Source organism: Lissotriton vulgaris, chromosome 1_1 (genome assembly GCF_964263255.1).
Source record: "Lissotriton vulgaris chromosome 1_1, aLisVul1.2, whole genome shotgun sequence".
In the NCBI taxonomy this organism is placed as follows: Eukaryota; Metazoa; Chordata; class Amphibia; order Caudata; family Salamandridae; genus Lissotriton; species Lissotriton vulgaris.
Window position 1 is genome coordinate 996,414,387 of NC_141685.1, and position 25,099 is coordinate 996,439,485.

The 25,099-nt window shown below is 44.6% G+C and overlaps 1 protein-coding gene across 1 annotated transcript in view; it reads left to right on the forward strand.

Annotated features, from left to right (window-relative positions):
• GIPC1 (GIPC PDZ domain containing family member 1) overlaps positions 1-25,099 on the forward strand; it is a 98,169-nt gene that overhangs the window by 11,669 nt on the left and 61,401 nt on the right. The window contains exons 2-3 of the mRNA XM_086961000.1: positions 3,365-3,426; positions 3,524-3,711. The gene's annotated coding sequence lies outside the window, so the exon portion shown is untranslated. The remainder of the gene's footprint in view (positions 1-3,364; positions 3,427-3,523; positions 3,712-25,099) is intronic.

Genomic DNA, 25,099 nt, shown 5'->3' on the forward strand with positions numbered 1-25,099 from the left:
ATGTCAAGAGTTCCTTTCGTGGAAAGTAGTTCAAGATTCAAGATTATCTAATTTGGGAAGGGGGCCCGCTCCTACCTTTATTCTAAGAAAAGGGGCTGGCACGCGACTAGGTCCTGCCCATGGGTGGGACCAGGAGGGGGGTGGTTACACCTCTCTCCCTTGTCCGGACTTTCCCCAGCTCAGGGGCTGGGGTGCCCCTGGAACTGGTTTGAGCCGGCATATGCACAGTGAGCACCGGGGAGCCACTTGCAGTCACCTTCCTCTCAGCCCTGCCTACCTGGGATACACAAAACCCTGTCTGGGATGGTGCTAGCACCGCCCCTGACAGGAAACCCTTTGTCCGAGCTCTCCTTGCTGGAAGGACTCCCAGCAGCAGGAGGTCAGACTTGTGTCTGTGGTGGCAGCATCCATTTTGTGGTGCTGAGGCTCGAGTTAACTTTAACCGGGGTTCACAGTTACATACATGTTGTGTCCCTCTAGAAGGGTGGAATGCTAACCCCGTCGCCAGAATTGGTATGGGGTTAGTATTCCAATTCGTATGACACCTTACTCGACATGTTTTGATAAAGCGATACCAAAGATAGCAAATAACTGCGAGGATTATAATGCACTTAAGAGTATATGGTACGCGTTATCATGGAACAGCTATTAGGACTTGGTTCCGCAAGCTGCAAATGGGCTCATCTCATGCCAGAGCACTATCTCACATAATTCCAAGCACTCTGCCTTCAGGATTGTTAAGGCCTGCCATAGGAGTGACTGATAGGAATACATGTGTCCATTTTAGGGTTAGATATAGGTATACTATATCTAAAGTAAAGGGTGATTACACCACCTTGCCCCAGCTGTCATGCAGCCAGTTGTGTCAGATTTGAGTGGCCAGCCAGGGGTGCATAATACATGCTGCAGCCCCTGGTAGGCCCTGGGTACACCTATGCCCTGGATACCTAAGGTATGCTGTACAGGGACCGATAAGGTGGCCCAGTATCAATTAGATATGTACCTAAGGTACATGGAATCCATTTTACAGAGAGAGCAGTGGGCCTGGGGTCCTGAATAGCAGGGTCCCAGGTCAACTAAGTCGAAAAACCAGCAAAACACCAGGCAAAAAGTTGGGGGCAACCATAGTCAGATATCCACCTTCCTACAGTCGGCGTGGTGCAAGGAACAGGTAGGGTGGCACGGACGAGTGGGCTGGAGTCTCGTGGTGGTGGCCCATGTGAGCAGACAATACTTGCTGTATGAAGAGATGAATTTGCGGCGGCTCACTCTGATTCTTTGTGGGAATGGTTTTGAAACAAACAGGCCTATTAACAAAGAGCCCATAAGCTTGATTTAAAGGGTTTGAGTGCCACACCAAGGGCCCAGGACAAGGGACGCACATCTTGGGGGGGGGGGGGGGGGGTTCAAGAGCTTGTTGAAGATGGGTCCAGGAGCTGTGGGGAGTCTGGTGTGTCCTTGAGGCTCAGATCAGGTGGCCGGCAGACTAGCCCTTTGAGTCACTCTGGTATCCTGGGTTCAAAATGGGTTCCAGGTCCAGTTTTTCTTTCCCATGCAAGAGCGCAGCAGGTCAGCACAGCAGAGTAGCAGTGTAGCAGATTGGTTGGCAGCCTTCCAGTAGCACAGCTACTAGTAGAGTATCCACAGGTCCAGAAGTGTACTGAAGTGTTGTTGTCCGAGGTCCTTCTTTTACACACAGTTTTGCCTTTGAGATGGAGAGAAGCTCTAGAGGCAGGCCTTTGAATTGAAAAGATATGAAACTCTGCTAGCCCAGGCTATAGACTAACTACAGGGGGCATTCAGCTCTTTGTGTCGGGCCAAGACACATCCTCTTCAGATGTAAGTGAGGCTGTGCCCAACTCCTCTATCCCATCCTACCAGGATGGCCCATGAAGTTTCACCTAAGCTCTCATTATGTGTGCTGGGTAGGACGAATACACAGAGCCCAATTGCTAACTACACTCAGTTATGTGACCAGAGACAGGCTGCAGGCACCAAACGGCTAAGGAAAGTGCCAACTTTCTAAAAGTGGCATTTTCAGAATTATAATTTAAAATCCGACTTCAGCACAAGTTAAGATTTTAAATTAGGATTCCAGAGACACCAAACATGAATCAATTATAGCTTCCCATTTGAAAATTATACTTATAAAATGTAGTAAGGTAATCCCAATGTTATCCTATGGTAGGCCTTGCAGTAGTGAAAAACGAATTTGAAGAGTTTTTCACTTCCAGGACATATAACACTTAAAAGTATATGTCCTGCTTTTTAAATACTTTTCACCCTATCCTCTAGGCTGTCTATGGCCTACCCATGGGGTGACTTAAGTGCATTAAAAGGAAGGTTTGGGCCTGGCAAGAGGGTTAACTTGCACCTTGACATGGCAGTTTAAAACTGCACACACAGGCTCTGGAATGGCAGGCCCGAGACATGTTTAAAGGGCTACTTAAGTGGTTGGCACAACCAGTTCTGCAGGTTCACTAGTAGTATTTAAGTTACCGGCCCTGGGCACATGTAGTACAATTTTAATAGGGACTTTCAAGTTAATTAAATATGGCAATTCGGTGTAAGCCAATATTACTATGTTTTAAGGAGAGAGCACAAGCACTTTAGCACTGGTTAGCAGTGATAATGTGTGCAAAATCCTATGGCCAGCAAAAACAAGAGGTCTGAATGCAAAAAGTTTTTGTCAGGCCTGCTCTGTGCCTGATCGTGTCTGTAGACGGGGAGAGCAACCCCAAAATAAAAATGGCTGGCATGGGCGGAAGAGCACTTTGCGTTCTAGTTGACGAGCGCATGTCTTCTGCCCTGCCCTTTACCCTCGCCAGGTTGCAGTACACCGGCTCCTCTTTCTGCTTCATTCCCATTTCGGTTCTTCTGTCTCCTGCGGTGATGTCGGACTACGCTTCTGGAGACCTGCAAAAGAAGAACAAAAACAAACAAAAGAATCAATGCTATCTATAAAGGCGGTAACATGCTCTGCAAGAGATATATATTGTGCCTTTACTTACCTGATTTAGTTATCCATGGCACATGGAGATCTCAATGCCTTATGTACATGTCTGAAGAAGCTATATAAAGAAAAGCAATTAAGGATTAGTAATTCCTGAAGTTAAGGAATTAATACTTATCTTGTAGCCCTGCACATTTTGTGCATTTTCCTGGTATCATTGTCTAGGAATTGTTCCAATTGGGAATATTTCTTATTTTCTCGTTTTCCTCTGTATGGATATCTGTTTTGGCCTTTTTATTGACTCCAGGCTTTGTCACCATTATAGGTCAGTTCATATGATAATTTACTCTGTCTATATGCGTTCTCTGCTCTGACTACATAACACCTTATTGTCCTCTATTACTTAATTAGATGGTAATCTGATCCTGCATCTACCACGACTATATGCTAAGTGGAAGAGGGGAATTTTACAGGTAGTTACTCATTAATTGTGAATACTTTTAAAACAGGAGTGCACAATATTATATCAAAACCATATACATACATTTATACTCTTTTCTTTACATGCAGAAATCACATAGGAAGTACCTGAAGCTTACCATTCATCCGTGAGTGTGTTGTGGACATGTGTCATTTGTCTTCCCTTGTTTACCCCTCTTCCCTCATTTCACCATTTCTGGCTTTGACACTGTCTTGGTGGGTGAGGGAAGTTGGGACCTTGCTTCAGGACCTGCATCTACCCCCTGCGGAAACCTCAGGTGAGAATTACAGTTAGGGGGAAACCACGCCAAGAATGCCAGGTCTAATAGGGAGGGAATGTACTTTTTACTCTATTCCCCACCAATACTCACTCTCCCGTGCATTAATAACTCTGGCAACGAACCTCCCTTATAAGACCCTTCCTGGAGTCTTTTTTCCCATTTATATTAGTCATCCAGGCAGTTGTTGTGACCGTGTTTTTGGCTCTATTTCTGAGTGATGGTGACTTTAAGCTTGCTACCATCCTGAATCCCTATTCTTGGCTTGTGTTGGTCCTTTTCAGGCCTTTTTCCAGACCTAGAAGCATAAACTAGAGGATAGCTGCTTTATATGATGATAGATCCCTTATTCTTGACTCTAATCCATCTATTGCCTATTGGCTTTGACATAATTATGTGTCCTTTCATCATCCTACCTATAGTAGAGGGTGGATCCTGTAGTCCTGACTTTATATTATGGTTTGTGTATGTATTCTGATAGAGCTAAGTGTTATTTCATCCTTTTCGGGCCTACAAGGCCCAGAACTAGAGAGACTCCATTTTGCTTTCTGTCCCTGCAGACTGAGATGCTTGCAGGGTAATGGTGATGTTTTAGTTATGAGGTGTTGTTCGCTCTTTGCAAACTAGAGAGAACCGGCCAGAGCTGAATCTTATCAAGAAGTGTCCCTGGGCTCAAGTCTCTAAACGAAACAAGCAGTTGATCACTGTGGGGGCGTCTGGAGCAAGGAGCCTGGTGCATGGATTCGGTGGGAGGAGGCTACTGGCTGGAACTTTCCACTAGAGGAGAGCATTCCATATTAACGAAGTGCAGAAGAGGAGGAGTGTCAGTCAGTTGGAGCCGGGGAGAGGAGTCAGTTGGTGTTTGGAACAGAGAGAGAGAGAGCAGTCAGTTGGTGGCTGGAGTTATCAGAAGCAGTTGTGAGCAGATGGTGTTTGGAGCTGGAGAGAGAAGGCAGATGATGTTTGGAGCTGAAGAAAGCAGTCAGAAGCAGTTACTTATCAGAAGGAGTTGTTATCAGCTGGAGTCTGGAGTGATGCCTTTTGGAAGAGACTGAAGTTATATCGTGGATTAGTCCGTGGGAGCAGCTGGAGTGAGTTGGACATTGGAGCTGGGATAATCAGACAGAGTGAAGAAGCTAGTGGAGCGAACGGTTATCAGAGCGGCAGAAACTATATCATTAGACTGAAGTTTGAAAGTGAAGACAGTTCGTGGGGGAGAGGAATCCAGTGCAGAGTGATCAGCGCAGATGCGTGTCCAAGAGTGCAGGGGAGAATCTGAGACGAGCCAAGGCACAGACGAGAGAGGAACCCAGATGACAGCTAGAGCAAGACTTCATACTAATCAGGTGATATCTGTCCTGATATATTAATGCCCATAAACATTAATCTTGTCCTTTATTTCCTAGGCTAGATTCCCCTACTGTATTGCTAATCCTTTTTCTTTTAGCGGTGTGCATTATAATCCATTCCCTGTCAGTTACATGTGGATGTGTTATAGTAATAAAGCTTTCCATTATAATAAAGAGACCCCGCAGATCTGTGTATGTGTCTATTCCCCTTTTGCTTTTTAGGCTATGTGTTATAGTGCAGTATTATATTGTTGATATTGATTAAAGGAACCCCAGTTCTTAATGAACAGCTGTGTAGATATTGTTATTATAATAAAGTTAACCTTTCTTCTAGTCAGGTACTGTTATGTGAACGGATGCGATTCCCGTCCAGGTAAATGGTAACTGAGTAATGAGGGGGAGAGGAGAACTTGTATTAGATAATAATAATTGCACAGTGTAATTTGGCCATTCTTGTGTACCACATAAAATATATGAGACATTCCCAGTAGGTATTAGATGTATGAGAGAAACTTCCCAACGGAGAGAGAGAGCTGAAGGTATTCATAGGACAGAGATTGCCACTAGAGAGAGAGTGGCATTAGTGGGAGCACTGAGTGTGTCAGTGTGTAATGAGATCGCCGCTAGGGAAAGTGGCGTTAGTGAGAGCATTGACTGTAGTCGATGTGTATACCCACAGGATTGTGGCTTGTGTATTAGTGAGAGCACTGAGTGTGTCAGTGTGTAATGAGATCGCCGCTAGGGAAAGTGGCGTTAGTGAGAGCACTGAGTGTGTCAGTGTGTAATGAGATCGCCGCTAGGGAAAGTGGCGTTAATGAGAGCATTGATTATAGTCAATGTGTATACCCACAGGATTGTGGCTTGTGTATGTATGAAATAGTGAGAGCACTGGGAGGACACAGTGTGTATGTGGCTAGTGAGAGCACTGATTGTGGTCAGTGTGTAATGGTAAGTTATTGGAACTGCCCCCTTCACTATGAGTAGGAGGGTAGCATAGTCTGGGTCTGAGTTGCCACGAGACTATAAGGTATGAGTGTGGTGTAGAGCATGGACGTCCTTAGTAATCAGTGAGTATTCTTAGTAATCCCTATAGATTTAGTGGTGTTTCTGATGATATGAGCTTGTATATTGCTAATTCCCCATCCTTAGGTAGGAACACAGATACCTGTTGTAAATAAGGTCCTAAGGAGGGAGGTGGTTGCGTTTCGGCTGGGTTGGTGGTGTCTTGGTGAGCTGATTCTATCTGGTCCGAAAATCCGGTCGTTGCATCTGGCGTAGTCGGGCAGTTTCGAATTAAGCGCAGAGGAGGGAGCCCTTGACATGTATTTGGACTTAAAACCCTTTAAATTTGACATCTGGGAACAGTCTGTGAATTGCATGGTGAGGTGTGGTCCCTGACCTATGGACTTGAACAGTTGGAGTGTAAGGAGATTGACATCATGGCATTTGACTTATGCAGTGTGGAAGAAATGCTTTTCGTCTTGGTGTTTGAACTGACAGGCTTGAAGGGTAACAGTACATGAGGGAGCCAATTACATCTTGGTGTTGATGCAGTTGTACATATGTGTGTGAAAAATGCTTGTAAATTGCCTATTAAATGGCTTGCTGCATTTGCTTATGCTGTGAAATATGAAATGTATTCAGTGTAATATGACTTGCTGAGTTCCTTGTGAATAGCTCCTTGTAAATATGGCTTGTGAATAGCATGTCATCAATATGATTTGTTGAGTTCTTTGTGAATAGCGCCTTGTGAATAGCGCCTTGTAAATATGGTTTGTGAATTGCATGTCATCATTATGACTTATTGAGTTTCTTGTGAATAGTGCCTTGTAAATATGGTTTGTGAATAGCATGTTATCATTGAGTTCCATGTGAATAGCGCCTTGTGAATATGGCTTGTAGCGCCTTGTGAATATGACTTGTAGCGCCTTGTGAATATGGCTTGTAGCACCTTGTGAATATGGCTTGTAGCGCCTTGTGAATATGGCTTGTGAATAGCGCCTTGTGAATATGGCTTGTAGCGCCTTGTGAATGTGCCTTGTGAATAGCATGTTATCATTGAGTTCCGTGTGAATAGCGCCTTGTGAATATGGCTTGTACATAGCATGTTATCGTTACGTTAGGCAGGAGAGAGCTGGATCTCTTTCAAATGCTTGGAGAAAATATTTTGAAGATGTGTGCACGTGTTATATGAAAACGTGGAGAGATAACTTCTTGACTTCCCCATGTATCTGCAGACATTGGGGAACGGTTGTGTTTGAGCTGCCAAAGGGTTAATATCTTGAATTGAGACGGCAGTATTTATTTCAACATGCTGTTTACCATGCATTGTTATGTGAGCTGACACTAAAAGTCAGTGACTGTTTAGATTAATGATGGTTTGATTTGACTTTTTAATTAGTTGCAGGGTTCGCCTATGTACTTTGACAGCTAGCTGACGGAAGGGTCACATCTTGCACGTAGAAAAAAAGCAGTGTTCATTTAAACATACTGTTTGAAATGCGTCCACGAGTTTCTGTGGGTTTGCCTTTGAACACATGATTTAATGTGTCTGACTCGGAGGTCGGAGTGTTATAAATCAACCAGTCACCGGTTGTGGAAATAAATCAGACCCATCATAGAATGTGCTTTAATCAGTGAAATGCAACCGTGTGCTTTTAAAAAATGTTCTGTAGTGTATTTTGCACATGTAGACAATATAAATGATTATTTCCCTAAAGCAAGCTGCCCCTTTTGTTTAGAGTTCTAATGCAAATGATTCTGTATTTTGCGCTGATATGAAGCAGACCAGTGCGAGAGTAAACCCACTCAGTTAGGAAAAAAGGCTATCTGCAAAAATAAATCAGACCCTTTTAATAATTAGTACAGAAAAGCTTGCGCACCAACTTATGAATTCTTGGTTATGCAGTGCAAAATTACATGTATAACTTTTTTTTCCCCTTGTTTAAATTGATGGTGTTTCAAATGTTATTTTAAGAAATTTGTCGTGATTTTCTATGTTGCTGCATGTAATGTTATTTTAATGTTTTCCTTTTCAGCAAGTAACAGTACATTATGATATATAGTTTGTCTTAGACCTGCAGAAATATTTTGCTTCCTATTTGAGAATGCTAGCATGTGTCTAGGTTACAAAAAATGTCTTTATTAATTTCTGTTTTTAGGATGCTTTTTCATTGTGTCTGATTTGCTTAAATTAGTTAGAAATAATGGTGCAGTGTTTCGAATTAAAGGCAGGATTTCTTTGAAGCCTGAGAACGGGTATGTTTTAAGTTCGAAGGAATTTGTTTTTTGACCTTGGCTGATATGACAGCTCAGCCAGGCTCTCAAGAGCATTGTAGAAGGAGGGGCCCTTTTTGGAGCGTCCGTCTGAGGCAGACTTGCCCTTGCCTTGTTTTTTTATTTTTGGCAGATATTCAGCAGTTCTCAGCTCACAGAGTTTTGAAAGGGTGGAGGACCTGCCCCGTGGGTGACATCACGATGAGGGGAAGGCAGTGTAGAGAAAAAACTTGGCAGGAGCTTCGCTCCTGCAATGAGATCAGCATTTGGCAGTGATTCAATATTACATCGCAAGGTAGCCCGGCTCCTGATTGTTATGGTTGGAGTTGGTTCAAAACTCTGAGCGCGGACATCTTTAGTGACAGAGTAGCTAGGCCCAGCCCTTATGGCTGTGTATGACAAAATTAGATTTTGCCCAAACAAATTTAAAGAATATGGTATAGGTAGAATGTTTAAATCATTCCTTGCATTTAGAAGAGTTCTTTTCATGAATTAGGAGGTTTCTTACAGAAATGAAAAGCAATTGGGGTGCTTTTTGAATGGAAAATTTGTTTTTGCAAGATTGATGATGCGTGTTTTTCGTTTCAGATGGCTGATATGCTGGGGGCCCTGTATGAGTGTATTTTTTTCTTATTTTGGAGTGATGTGTTTTATTATTTTCGGATGAGTGCCCCTACCCCCAAAAACCCCCGAGCCTGGACCCAGACCGGAAGCTGACGTGCCTGGAGCTGATGACCAGATTGGAAGGCGTGCTTCCTTGGCAAAGGATACAGATGAAGATGGAGGATCGTGGCCTATACGAATGAACTGTTTTCCTAAGGAGAAACCAACTATGGATTAGAACTTTTTATATTGACTGAACTTTTGACCCCCAAAAAAAGAAAAAAAAAATCCTTGACAAAGCCAAAAGTTCTATTTAAAAAAAAAAAAATATTAATTGACTTTTGCAAGTGATGATCTAAAAGAACCCATTTTTATTTGGTTATAATGATGTTTCTTTACGAAAGGAGTCTGAAATGTAATTCCTTGGCCTGCATTCTTGAGTCTTGCATTTTTCCCATGTTTCTATTTCAGATGGACATTATGCCACTTTTGCAATTACCACAAACCGGCCCCAATTCAAAATTTCTCAGTCCTGTTCATGGTTTTGATTTTCCAGTTTAAAAGATGCAGTGCCACATTCATGATTTGGCCTTTGGTTCAATGATTCCTTTTACTATATGCAAATGATATTATTTGATAATTAGTGAGCTGCTTTAATAATCTGATGCCCTGTGATACATAATATTTTGATTTTAGCATGCTACGCTATTTCATTATTGATACAGATTGACTTTACACTTGTTTATCTTTCACCTATTTCATAGTTTTCCTGTTTTCTCTAAAACAGTTTTGCCAATGAAGGGAAAGCAATGTTTTAAATGATGGTGCACACATGTGTTCCACAGATTGATGCAGAGGGATTAGGTGCAAACTGTTTCCTGAGTTAGATGACTTATGACCTTTGCCTATTGACTTTGGCATGGTCTACTATTACTGAGTTTTCCAATTTTAAGTCTATGATTTATCTATTTTAGCTATAGGGATTTCTGGACAGACTATTTATGTCTGAATTATCTTTTAGAAGAATATATACACCACACTTAGATAACTTTTTGATTTATTGCTTGATATGCATAGTGCTACACCAGCTATTTTGTAGAGATGGGGTTGTCCTTGTTTCCCTATTATTGCACTATCACTTTGATCCATCAACTCTTATTTAGAACAGTGGGATTAGTTCCAAGGGTGGTCACCTTAAACTTTAAGTTGTCCTGGGAGGTGTGTCTTTTAGTCAGGTTATATCCTACATCTATTAGTAATAGTTGCCCAGACCTTGAGGGCCCTTTGTTATGTTTATTTGTCAGATTTTACCAAATCGTTTCTTAAGTTGACCAAAGTAGGTAGGCTTCATTTAGGCCCTTTGTTGTTTTCATTTCACAAACATGTCCAATCATCAATAGATTTCATGAGTTATTACTAGAAGTTGAGGCACATTTAGTTTAAGGGTGCTTTGGTTAGTTTCTGTTGTTATCAGATCAATCTTAGTTACATTTCAACATTCAGGTCAAGGGTGCTTTGATTTGTTTTCAATTGGTTGTGAGATTTACATTCCTTACATTAAGTTTTAGGTGGTATTTTCCTTAGTTGTCATTCATTTTAGGGAGTCTTTTCTTTTTGATTTTGTTGATAGATTATGTTGATGTTTGTTTATTTGTTTGTTGTTGTTTACGGATGTTAGCAAATTAAAGTCAAGGGTGGAGTGTTGTGACCGTGTTTTTGGCTCTATTTCTGAGTGATGGTGACTTTAAGCTTGCTACCATCCTGAATCCCTATTCTTGGCTTGTGTTGGTCCTTTTCAGGCCTTTTTCCAGACCTAGAAGCATAAACTAGAGGATAGCTGCTTTATATGATGATAGATCCCTTATTCTTGACTCTAATCCATCTATTGCCTATTGGCTTTGACATAATTATGTGTCCTTTCATCATCCTACCTATAGTAGAGGGTGGATCCTGTAGTCCTGACTTTATATTATGGTTTGTGTATGTATTCTGATAGAGCTAAGTGTTATTTCATCCTTTTCGGGCCTACAAGGCCCAGAACTAGAGATACTCCATTTTGCTTTCTGTCCCTGCAGACTGAGATGCTTGCAGGGTAAAGGTGATGTTTTAGTTATGAGGTGTTGTTCGCTCTTTGCAAACTAGAGAGAACCGGCCAGAGCTGAATCTTATCAAGAAGTGTCCCTGGGCTCAAGTCTCTAGACAAAACAAGCAGTTGATCACTGTGGGGGCGTCTGGAGCAAGGAGCCTGGTGCATGGATTCGGTGGGAGGAGGCTACTGGCTGGAACTTTCCACTAGAGGAGAGCATTCCATATTAACGAAGTGCAAAAGAGGAGGAGTGTCAGTCAGTTGGAGCCGGGGAGAGGAGTCAGTTGGTGTTTGGAACAGAGAGAAGTCAGTAGGTGTTTGGAACGGAGAGAGAGAGAGCAGTCAGTTGGTGGCTGGAGTTATCAGAAGCAGTTGTGAGCAGATGGTGTTTGGAGCTGGAGAGAGAAGGCAGATGATGTTTGGAGCTGAAGAAAGCAGTCAGAAGCAGTTACTTATCAGAAGGAGTTGTGATCAGCTGGAGTCTGGAGTGATGCCTTTTGGAAGAGACTGAAGTTATATCGTGGATTAGTCTGTGGGAGCAGCTCGAGTGAGTTGGACATTGGAGCTGGGATAATCAGACAGAGTGAAGAAGCTAGTGGAGCGAACGGTTATCAGAGCGGCAGAAACTATATCATTAGACTGAAGTTTGAAAGTGAAGACAGTTCGTGGGGGAGAGGAATCCAGTGCAGAGTGATCAGCGCAGATGCGTGTCCAAGAGTGCTGGGGAGAATCTGAGACGAGCCAAGGCACAGACGAGAGAGGAACCCAGATGACAGCTAGAGCAAGACGTCATACTAATCAGGTGATATCTGTCCTGTTATATTAATGCCCATAAACATTAATCTTGTCCTTTATTTCCTAGGCTAGATTCCCCTACTGTATTGCTAATCCTTTTTCTTTCAGCGGTGTGCAGTATAATCCATTCCCTGTCAGTTACATGTGGATGTGTTATAGTAATAAAGCTTTCCATTATAATAAAGAGACCCCGCAGATCTGTGTATGTGTCTATTCCCCTTTTGCTTTTTAGGCTATGTGTTATAGTGCAGTATTATATTGCTGATATTGTTATAATAAAGGAACCCCAGTTCTTAATGAACAGCTGTGTAGATATTGTTATTACAATAAAGTTAACCTTTCTTCTAGTCAGGTACTGTTATGTGAACGGATGCGATTCCCGTCCAGGTAAATGGTAACTGAATAATGAGGGGGAGAGGAGAACTTGTATTAGATAATAATAATTGCACAGTGTAATTTGGCCATTCTTGTGTACCACATAAAATATATGAGACATTCCCAGTAGGTATTAGATGTATGAGAGAAACTTCCCAACAGAGAGAGAGAGCTGAAGGTATTCATAGGACAGAGATTGCCACTAGAGAGAGAGTGGCATTAGTGAGAGCACTGAGTGTGTCAGTGTGTAATGAGATCGCCGTTAGGGAAAGTGGCGTTAGTGAGAGCATTGACTGTAGTCGATGTGTATACCCACAGGATTGTGGCTTGTGTATTAGTGAGAGCACTGAGTGTGTCAGTGTGTAATGAGATCGCCGCTAGGGAAAGTGGCGTTAGTGAGAGCACTGAGTGTGTCAGTGTGTAATGAGATCGCCGCTAGGGAAAGTGGCGTTAATGAGAGGATTGATTATAGTCAATGTGTATACCCACAGGATTGTGGCTTGTGTATGTATGAAATAGTGAGAGCACTGGGAGGACACAGTGTGTATGTGGCTAGTGAGAGCACTGATTGTGGTCAGTGTGTAATGGTAAGTTATTGGAACTGCCCCCTTCACTATGAGTAGGAGGGTAGCATAGTCTGGGTCTGAGTTGCCGCGAGACTATACGGTATGAGTGTGGTGTAGAGCATGGACGTCCTTAGTAATCAGTGAGTGTTCTTAGTAATCCCTATAGATTTAGTGGTGTTTCTGATGATATGAGCTTGTATATTGCTAATTCCCCATCCTTAGGTAGGAACACAGATACCTGTTGTAAATAGGTCCTAAGGAGGGAGGTTGGTTGCGTTTCGGCTGGGTTTGTGGTGTCTTGGTGAGCTGATTCTATCTGGTCCGAAAATCTGGTCGTTACAGCAGTGGACTGCATGCTGTAATTGTGTGGCCATATAGTGATATTCAATACAGGGTACATCTACCCCTCATCTGCCATGGTCTCTGTAGTGTTGAAAGGCTAATACACTTGCGTTTATTGCTCCAAAACAGTTTTGTTAGCAAGGTTTCTATTTGTTTAAAGACGTGATGCAGAATTTTATAAAATGAATTTTGGAGAACGTGCAATCAGCGCGGTACAATGATCATTTTTGTGATTGCAACCTTTCCCATCAAAGATAGAGGCAGGTCTTTCCAGATGCTCACAGAATATTGTACTCCCTCCATCACCCTGCCTACGTTGAGCTCTAGGAACCTTTCTTCCGATTGAGCCAGAATCATACCCAAATACTTGCCAGGGTCTTTCGTCCATGGCAGCCCCACTTCCGGAAGCATTTCCATTAATCGATCTATCACGCTTCCCATAGGGAGCACCTTCGATTTTTGGGGATTCACTCAGAACCCTGACACCTTCCCACATTCTTCCAATGCCCTCAGCAGGGTTGGTATTGCCTCCTGTGGTTGTCTACAATACACAAGGGTATCACCAGCATACATTGAGACTATATGGTTGGTGCAACCCACTTTTATTCCCCAAACTTCCAGGTGGGTTCGCAGCACACAAGCCAATGGATCCATTGCCATGGCGAATATCAGAGGCGATAGGGGGCAACCCTGCCTGGTACCCCTTTTCAGCTGGAGCGCCTCCAAAACTCTACCTCCCACTTTAACCCTTGCCCTGGGTGAAGCATAGAGTAATTAAACACATTTGATAAACCCTTGTCCCAAAGTCATTTTTTGCAATGTGGCCCAAACAAAGGGCCAGGACACGGAGTTGAACGCTTGTTCGATGTCGAGGAGAACCAGGGCGTGTTCTTCCCGTCTCAAACCCAGATCGTGCCATAAGTGAGCCAAGCCTCTTAGATTAAGCATAGTATTGCGGCGTGGGATGAATCTCGATTGATCTGGGTGATTCAGATGTGACACATACGGGAGCAGTCTACTCACCAGTATTCCGCCCAGCACCTTCATGTTAATATTTAAAAGGGAAATTGGCCTGTATGAGTTTGGTTGTGTAGGATCTCTGTCCTGCTTGTGGGATCCTTATTACCAGGGCTTCCCGCATGGAGTCCGGCAATTTTTGTGTGTGTAGCACCTCGTTATATACTTCCACTAATCTGTCTAATAGTATCAGTGCATATCGTTGGTAAAATTCTGCCGGGAACCCGTTGTTCCGGGGTGATTTCCCAGACTTTAAGTGTTTTATGGCCCCTACTACTTCTTCTTGCGTCATTGGGCCTCCTAGTATCTCTTACGTGTCTTTCTCTAAGTGGGGTAATTCCACTGAGACCAGGAACTCTGCTATTGCAGTATTCAAGGGCTTGGTTCCCTGCGCATAGACTTTATGCAAGTGACTGTCTAAAATTTCTGTGATTCTTGTTTGTGTGTAAATCATTTTCCCCTCGATGTCCTGCAGTTGCAGTATTGGTTCCGTGGATCGTTCAAGTCTCAAAAATCTAGCTAATAGGGCGCCTGACCTATCCCCCTCACGGTGCAACTGTCGATAAACCCTATGGTCGTACTTCTCTAGGCGTTTCCATGTCTCCAATAATTCAGTCTTCACCCCCTGCCATTCCTCAAGTGTTTGTGGGTCGGCATGTAGTCTCTTTTCTAACCTGGACAAGTTACAATCATGTTTCCCAATATATTTCAACAGTTGTTGCCTTACTCTATATGTCCTGTGTATTCATACCCGCCGAAGTACCACCTTCATGGCTTCCCATTCGTATGCACTATTTGTAGCCGTATCTCAATTTTCCTCAAAATATTCTGTTAACGCCACTGAGACTGCTTTCCATTCGGAGGCGCCACATGGGTATGGCCGTTCTGGGTTTCGGGCCCTCAAAGCTGATCAAAATCGGAGAGTGATCTAAAATATACCTTGCTTGATACTTTATCCCCTTCATTTCCCTTGCTCACTCTGCTGAATGTGTTGGTGGCTGGTGTGTGGCAGGAGAATGTTTTTTGTGTAGGGCTACGTTCCCTTCATATATCTAGAAGGGGAATTTCCTTCAACATGTCTGTCAGTGTTGCCGTCATTTGTGGTTTACTATGTAGCCGAGGGGGTTCTCGGTCTAGATTCCCATCTATAACACAATTTATATCTCCCAACATTATTATCGCCTCCCTCATGAATGGCACAGCTGCAATAATTAATAAGCAACAAGAAAGGGAGGATGAGGAATTGTAGCCACTCTTAGACCCCCTGGTAAGTAGTACAAAAAAAACAGAAGAGTGGGGCCAGAGATAATGACAAAATGGCAGAGTCACTCTTATTTGTAAAAAAAGAACCCTCACTCATCAACCTAGTTGGTGACATGCTTCATCATTGGGTTCGCCCCAGAGAGACCGAATGCCTTTCTGGTGTGCTTCAACACCTGGTTACAGCGGAGCGTTTTTTTTATAGTGACAGTGCAAAATGTCATAATGTGATAAGTTAAAATTGTCCTGACCAATCCAAAAGATTTTAATTAGTGGAGTGGTAAGACAAGATTAAAAAGTGAGGTGGATGCTAGACCGGGTAGATTGGCCAGTCTCATCACTACATGGTAGGTAGAAATGGCCTACATGTTTCAGCCTCTAAAGGGCCAGTAGTGAGGCTTTCTTCAGGCCCTTGTGCCACAGCGGTATGCACTCGCTAAGGTGCACCCTGAACTGTGGCATGAAAATGACCGCACAACTTACGGTTACCGGACCACCTTCAAAATTGCTGAAAGCGTCATTACTCTGAAAAACAAACACACATAGAAACAAATTTGCCAACAAACAGAGTACATCTAGTCAACAATTTAAATAAACTGTAGTGCGAGTGACACTCTTCATGCTGCAATGATGTGCTGTTCACTATATAATGAAAAACAAGGAGGAGAGTAAGGAGTTGCGTCCGTAGTAGTCGGACGGGGAATACTCCTGATTCCCTGGTCAAGGTTCAAAAGAACAAAATGGAGGAGTACTACCCGATGAGGGTAACTGAAGGCTTTTGTCTAAACTCAGGAAACATTGTTCCTTTGTTAGGAAACCCCTCACTCACCACCTAGTGGTGACTTGCTTCATCATCGGGGCCCACCCAAGTGGCCTAGCGTCACTTGGGTGTGCTTCAACACCTGCAATTGCAGTGGAGCTGGTAGTGAAGTGTGGGGTGCAAACAAAAAAGAGTGTAAGTGTTAAAATTGTCCTGGTATGCTTTTATATAAAGTTTAATAAAAAAGTAACTGGACAGGATTAAAAATATAGGTGAGATAGTAGTAGGGAAGTTACGACCTACTTATCTCTGTTTTATGTGTTGGTCGACATGTTTCTACCATTAGGGGAAAATCCCCGGTATTCCTCAGGACCAAAAACAAGGAAGTGGGTGGTATGTGCCCCCTAAAAGACACACCCAGCCCTAATTCCTTGGACGACCAGAAGAACAAGCATTAGAAATGCAATAGGTCTCGCAGCATTAGAGTTAGTGCTTTTAGAATTGTTAATGGTTTTTTTTGTAAATCTTTAGCATGAGGTTGAGGGTGAGTGAGGGTGAGGGTGAGTGAGGGTGAGTGAGGGTGAGTGAGGGTGAGTGAGGGTGAGGGTGAGTGAGGGTGGGTGAGTGTGAGTGAGGGTGAGTGGGGGTGAGTGTGGGTGAGTGTGGGTGAGTGTGGGTGAGGGTGAGGGATTGAGGGTGAGGGGTTGAGGGTGAGTGAGGGTGAGGGGTTGAGGGTGAGTGAGGGTGAGGGGTTGAGGGTGAGTGAGGGTGAGGGGTTGAGGGTGAATGAGGGTGAGGGAGGGTGAGGGGTTGAGGGTGAGGGGTTGAGGGTGAGTGGGGGTGAGTGAGGGTGAGGGGTTGAGGGTGAGTGAGGGTGAAGGTGAGTGAGGGTGAAGGTGAGTGAGGGTGAGGGTGAGTGAGGGTGGGTGAGGGTGAGTGTGGGTGAGTGTGGGTGAGTGAGGGTGAGGGATTGAGGGTGAGGGGTTGAGGGTGGGTGAGGGGTTGAGGGTGAGTGAGGGTGAGTGAGGGTGAGGGGTTGAGGGTGAGGGGTTGAGGGTGAGTGGGGGTGAGTGGGGGTGAGGGGTTGAGGGTGGGTGAGGGGTTGAGGGTGAGTGAGGATGAGGGGTTGAGGGTGGGTGAGGGTGAGTGTGAGTGAGGGTGAGTGAGGGTGAGTGAAGGTGGGTGAGGGTGAGGGGTTGAGGGTGAGGCGTTGAGGGTGAGTGAGGGTGAGGGGTTGAGGGTGAGTGAAGGTGAGGGTGAGGGTGAGTGAGGGTGAGTGAAGGTGAGGGTGAGGGTGAGTGAGGGTGAGGGGTTGAGGGTGAGTGAGGGTGAGTGAGGGTGAGGGGTTGAGGGTGAGTGAGGATGAGTGAGAGTGAGGGTGAGTGAGGGGTTGAGGGTGAGGGGTTGAGGGTGAGTGAGGGTGAGGGGTTGAGGGTGAGTGAGGGTGAGGTGTTGAGGGTGAGTGAGGGTGAGGTGTTGAGGGTGAGTGAGGGTGAGGGTGAGGGGTTGAGGGTGAGTGAGGGTGAGGGTAGGTGAGGGGTTGAGGGTGAGTGAGGGTGAGTGAGGGGTTGAGGGTGAGTGAGGGTGAGGGTGAGTGAGGGTGAGGGTGAGTGTGGGTGAGGGTGAGTGTGGGTGAGGGTGAGTGAGGGTGAGGGGTTGAGGGTGAGTGAGGGTGAGTGAGGGTGAGTGTGAGTGAGGGGTTGAGGGTGAGTGAGGGTGAGTGAGGGTGAGTGTGGGTGAGGGTGAGTGAGCTACATCTAATGACTTCAGAGGACTGCTTATAGACTGTTTAAATTACAACCATTGTCGATAGTAAGTACTATTGACCCTGATAACACCCTAATATATGTCCAAAGTCACAGTTTGGTAGGACAGGGCCAGACCAATGTATATGTTTCTATCCCAACAAACACATTTAAGCCACACGGCAGTCTTAGACCTCTATTCATACACACATTCTCCAACACACACGAAAATAGTTACACGCACACACAAACATCCTAACATACATGACTTTGGAATCAGTTAAAAGTACATACACTTGCACACCCACATTGAAGCCCATAGCATAGCAGGACACAGTATGTATAAAATAGATATTTGTGAAAACACTGGCAGATATACACTGTACATAATAAAATATTACAATCTTTAAGTACCGAGTACCTTCGAAACGTGAAGTTATTTCTAAATGCACATGTATACGTGTAATAATGTGCAATTTGATACACTAAACAACCTCCCAATTTACATGAAACATGTTTGGTGCACCTGGTATTTTAACGCTTAATAAGCAGAACATTTAGCCAGCATCCAAAAAAAGAATTACCATCATGAAAATCAAAAACAGGATGACGTGAACTAATAACTTCCAACCATATATATATGCAGAAATGATTAACAAAAGTAAATAATGTGGTAGCAGAGAACTGAACATAATTAGATATCCTAAGGTACAGGATAAAGCACTGTAAACAATATATTTTTAATTAGTGCAAAAAAATTCTGGACCAGCCATGCTTTGACAGCTATAAAACCTATCCCTGCAGATTAACTGAAAAAATCCGCAGCCAGCATGAAAAGCCGTGTATTATTTTAATGTCACACCCCAGAAACATCTCCTCAATAAACACGACTTTTCAAACCCAAATAGACAAGCCTGGGGTAGAAAAACAAACAGCTTGCAGAGATTAAGGCACCTTTTGTGCTTTTGCATGAGCATTTCTTCTCGCAGACTAAATTAAGCGCGTCTGTGCGTTTCATAGGAAGGAACATTTAGCACTGAATGGAAAAAATGTTCTATCACACAAGAAATCCGTGCAGCTGTGCGGAACTTGGTCCAGATGGTAAAAGACTAGAAAGCAGCCGAGTGACAGACAGTAGGCCTTTTCCATTGCGGAGGTCAAGGCCGCAGCCTCGAGGGGTAGCCCTGGGCTTTGCACCGTCCAAGATGGGCGCCCACACCACCAAACATTCTACGTTGACTATTGCAGATGCGGCGACTGTGCACAGTAATATCTCATAGGGTGCTACGGCCATAGAGGCCAGGCCGCGACTGGCTCGCGGACGACTGCGTGTTGAAGCCCTTCTAGGAACCATTGACCAGAGAGACTGCGCGGGTCAAATGGCGCGTGAAAAACAAGGCGCACCCATAGACACTGAAAACACACAACACCAGCTGTCACGGCAGACTGAAACACCCCTCTAACGCACGCTGGTTAATAAAACGAGGCACAACACCGAGGAATATTGACCAGATCACTAATAAGATTGGAGCGCCAATTGATTTTGAACCAAATCAATAGGAGATTAACACAATATTTGTAAAGCAGTGGAATGTGGTGGGGACGTGGCGCAAACAATAAGTGCAGCTAGATCATATACTCAAATACATCCAAGATAGGGTGTTAACGAATAGTGGGTAATTTAACTGAGTGATGCGGCTTCGCACTATGTCCTCAAAGTAAAATGGAGATTAGCAAGCTGGACAATCTGGAGGGTTACTTACATGCCGCTGGTACCAAAAGTGTCTGCCCGCTTCCCTCGATGTGTACACGGGCTTGTCTTGGCCGATTATTTTTAAATAGGTAAGCCAGAGCGCGCCAAACCAGATTGCTCGGTATTTCCGGGTCACGTGATCAGGGCATTCAAGTCTACGCAGTGCCAGACTCTATGGTGCGTGCGTGCTGGTACAGCAGGCAACACTAGAATGCTGACCCTTAAAAACAAATCAGAAGGCGCTTCGTGAAATCGGCGACACAATAATCTTCGGCACAATAGTAAAAGCAAGCACCAGTAGAGGCGTGTTTGGAAACCGAAGACTGGGTAAGGGGAGAGATGCATGGATTGGAGAGATGCAGGCTGTACTATGCAGCCCCATTAACGATCCCGCCCAAGCAACCATTTTGTATTTATTTACCTGGACAGCCGCAGTGGCGGACTGGGGAACGCTCGCGATATTTACAGGCAGCGCTACTGGATATGGAGCCTGCGTGTAGAAATAATTGGAAACAAGGCTAGCGGCAGGCAGGCAGGGGAGGAGAGGAGGAGGGGGGAGGAGAGTAGGGGAGGCACGGCCTAGCGGCCGTGCAATCAAGTAGTGAGGGGGCGGAGCTGGGGGAGGCTGTGGAAGAGAGTAGGCAAGGCAGGCGGCTGGGGGCATGTGCACGCGCATTTAAGCTCAATGCGCATGCGCATTGAGCTTAAATTTCTCGTGCACTGCAAGGAATCGCCACGATTCCTTGCAGTGTGGATAAAGAGCGGATAAGTGCCAATACTCTCGCCTTGCTCGATGCGCATGCGCATCGACAGGCGAGACCTAAAAATAGACTTCTGGGTACGCACACCTAAAATTAAGGGTGCTGAAAAACCTGTGGAAAAGGAAGAAAAGTGAATAAAATAATTACTATCCTGTTACGTAGTGCAGTGATAGAGTGCAGGATACGTGCAATTATTCTGGCTTTCCACAGTGGTGGTTGACACAGTGCCTTCATCGATGCAGAGCGTGTCTACAGGTGGTGTGCAAACGTGCTCATAGCCTTGGAGTTAAAATATCTATGAAATAAGGTCTGATTTAAGCCTTAGTGCGTGCCTTATAGAATACATGCTGGCATCGTAGTCTGGGGTGCACTAGGTCGGAGTGCTCATATTTTGTACCGCCGTGGTTTTTCTGGTGCCAGCTAAATGGTGATGCCAAGTCGGTCGCTAGACGGCACTACTTCCCTTCGTCTAGCGACCGACTTGGCATCCCCATTAAGCCCCAGTGAGATCTCTCCTCCCGCTGACAATAGCTCCAGCGAGTTTTTTGACACCAACCCATGTTATGATCGCTCCTATCAGACCCTTTTAGCAAACACACGGCGCCGGGCGGCAACCACGCCTCCATCCGTCAGCCAGTGTTTACAATACCACTGCGCAGGCGCGGCGCCGTTCAGTTCCTATGCCAACCGCTGACCCTCCCAGGGTCCCGTACACCTACGGCGCCGGGCGGCAACCACGCCCACCCCAAGCAGTCAGCCACTGTTTACCACACCTCTGCGCAGGCGCAGCGCCGGTTGGTAACCATGCCTACCACTGACCCTCCCGGGCTCCCGTACTGACACGGGCTTCCCGGAAGCGATCGGACGCATTTATGCGCCACGCCCTCACTGACTCGTTGCTACCAAGCAGCGAGCACGGAGAAGTAGGTGATCCGCCTGATTCCGCCAACACAACTGTAAGTTGTCCTTTTTCCCTCCCTCACCCCAAGCAGGACCAACAACGCAGGCCACCCCCTAGCGCTGAATAGGGAAGTTATCCCTCGACCCACAACATATCCTTTTCTTCTTAGATTATGTTGTTACCGGCATAGCGCCCTACTCCTGCTTGATGCAGCTCGACCTGAGCCCCAGCATTGTAAGCCCTATTCCATCTTTCTGCCATATCACATGTCGTGAATTACTCTATGTTGTTTGTGTTTGTCAGTCCAGTTTGTCTCTTTCTGTTGACCACGAACTCTGAACAGGTCCTACATAGTGATTAATCACCATTTAGCTGGCACCAGAAAAACCACGGCGGTACAAAATATGAGCACTCCGACCTAGTGCACCCCAGACTACGATGCCAGCATGTATTCTATAAGGCACGCACTAAGGCTTAAATCAGACCTTATTTCATAGATATTTTAACTCCAAGGCTATGAGCACGTTTGCACACCACCTGTAGACACGCTCTGCATCGATGAAGGCACTGTGTCAACCACCACTGTGGAAAGCCAGAATAATTGCACGTATCCTGCACTCTATCACTGCACTACGTAACAGGATAGTAATTATTTTATTCACTTTTCTTCCTTTTCCACAGGTTTTTCAGCACCCTTAATTTTAGGTGTGCGTACCCAGAAGTCTATTTTTCTTCTGGTCGTCCAAGGAATTAGGGCTGGGTGTGTCTTTTAGGGGGCACATACCACCCACTTCCTTGTTTTTGGTCCTGAGGAATACCGGGGATTTTCCCCTAATGGTAGAAACATGTCGACCAACACATAAAACAGAGATAAGTAGGTCGTAACTTCCCTACTACTATCTCACCTATATTTTTAATCCTGTCCAGTTACTTTTTTATTAAACTTTATATAAAAGCATACCAGGACAATTTTAACACTTACACTCTTTTTTGTTTGCACCCCACACTTCACTACCAGCTCCACTGCAATTGCAGGTGTTGAAGCACACCCAAGTGACGCTAGGCCACTTGGGTGGGCCCCGATGATGAAGCAAGTCACCACTAGGTGGTGAGTGAGGGGTTTCCTAACAAAGGAACAATGTTTCCTGAGTTTAGACAAAAGCCTTCAGTTACCCTCATCGGGTAGTACTCCTCCATTTTGTTCTTTTGAACCTGTTCACTATATAGACATAGGAATTAACTTGATATCCTGTGGTTTCTTGTGCTCAATTGTATGTGCAAATGGTTACTTGGAACACATATATCTTAACAATGTTTAGAAAAATGGCAAACTTTGCCGGTATAATAGCATCTTATCGCGTAAAGGTGACAACGTTGAACATGACTCTTAAAATAAACACACGTAATCGTGTGGTTAGTGGTATCTGAATAGAAGTTCAAAAAAAAGGGTTGCAGATAGAGAGCAGCTGGGCTTGCATGCTACGTGGAATAAAATCATGCCATGGATCCCGGTGGGTGTACCAACTGTACCTACCTGAACCTGGGTGACCCCTGAGTCTATGTGGAGTTGGCACAGGCTGGCACACCCCCTTACCTTACGTAGGGTTTCCCTCCAGTCTTCCTGCCAGAGTGGGGGTCAGAACCGATGGGAGCCAGTTGCTGAGTACAGCAAGTGGCCTGGAGAAGCTCACAAAGCGGGCATGCCTTTGAAGCTTCCCCTGCCCATCCTGGGGGAGGAGACCTAGCACCTCGCCCAGGATGTGCATTGTTGCAGGTCCAGGAGAGTGGAGGGCTCTCTACCAGGGGTCCAGCAACATGTCTGCTGTGTGGCAGCCTCTCAGACAAGACATGGATTGTAGGTTAGGTTTCAGGGGGCATCTCTAAGATGCACTCTGTAGTGCATTTTACATTCAATCCCACACTGGCATCAGTGTGGGTTTAATGTGCTGAGAAGTTTGATATCAAACTTCTCAGCCTTCAGTGTAGCCATCATGTTGCTGTGGTGTTCGTAATGGCAACCTCCCAGCACCATATACTCTTAATGGGATCTCTGCACTTACAGTGCTCAGGAATGGCCCTGGGTACTGTAGGGGCACAGGGCTCATGCACCTGTGCCCTCACCACTGGCATAGTGCACCCAGCTCAAGGGGTGACTGATGTATGCCACAGCAGTGTGTTTGTGGGTATGGCACACAGGGATGTGTTCGAGAAACCTTACGAAGGGTAAGGTGGGACTCTTGAGCACGCCAAAATTAAACTTGAAAAAAAGTGTCAACAAATCTTTAGTCCATAAAGTAATGAAGGTTTATGTTGCCATCAATTTATTCCAAATATTCATTTATCCAAAATGAAGATATTGCGCTATTCCAATTTGATTCTTGTTTGCACAAGTGTACCACAAAGATACTTAGATTGACCAATAAGTTAGAGAAAACTACTATATTCCAGTCTTTCATTGAGTCCTTTTGGATGCATGGAATGCATTTTATGAATCCAGAATAGTTCTCTTTGCAGAATTTTTTATTTTTCCCTTTACCACACTTGATATATCCCAGCATCTGTTGGTTCTTTCATAATATTCTCTTGTGTTAATCGTACGCACATTGTTTACTTTTACTGTTCATGTGTTTACATTATGTTCTTATCCATAGGTTTCTTGTACGTTATCACATCCTACATCTATTCCACTTGTTTCATTTTCTAACCTTTACGGGACGTTTTAGCCCGTCTTCACTTGCACTAGTGCCTCGTGACGTACACCTCACGTACGCTCACTTCCTTTTTGCAGTCCTATTTTTATACGTACTAACCATACGCGGTGTATACACACGCTTCCAGTATCCTGGTTTGGTCCACGGCGTTCTGTACTCGGTGCGGGTGCCGTTTAGCTTTGTACGCGGTGCATTGGTGAGTTTACTGTCCGATGCAGTTTGTGTCCACAATTTGCATGTATTGTTTCGACCTTCTAGCACCATTGAACGGCATGCTGATTGAATCACAGAACATTATAACCGACTTATCCAGTAAGATTTTGTCACTTCAGTGGGCAGCACACCTTTTACCACGTTTTAGGGACTTCCGATGTTTTCGTTTTCTTCGTTATTTCAGTCACCATTTTTAGCACGGTTTTGCGTTCACATTAGATATTAACATCACCCTTGGCGTTTTAGCACCCTGTGTACCCTAATATCATCACGTGTAGCATTGTGGTTCACATCAGTTCTCTCTTTTGACACGTTACCTTTTTCATTTGACTTTTATACTTGTTACAGCTCACCGTTTTCTTGATGAAGCTTGTATAGCCTCAGCCTCTAAATTTACATATAGTTGTCCATTATATGTTTTTTCTCCTAGACATCTGACCCCCTGAAGAAGAGCCAAGCCAGGCTCGAAATATATTGGGGTTAATATGGACTGTACAGAAGGATGATGTCTACAGTTGATATCCTATGATTTGTGTTACACTTGTGCAACCAAGAATCAAATTGGAATAGCGCAATATCTTCATTTTGGATAAATGAATATTTGGAATAAATTGATGGCAACATAAACCTTCATTACTTTATGGACTAAAGATTTGTTGACACTTTTTTTCAAGTTTAATTTTGGCGTGCTCAAGAGTCCCACCTTACCCTTGTAAGGTTTATCGAGTATCTAAGCACAGCACCTCTTGGACGGGAGGTGAACCTCCTGAGCACCCCCACCTTGGCCATTTGGATTTTACACTTTTGGCTATCTTCATGACCTAGTGAGTGCAGCGGACTCCTACTCTTGTTGTACACAGGGATGTGTACCATGT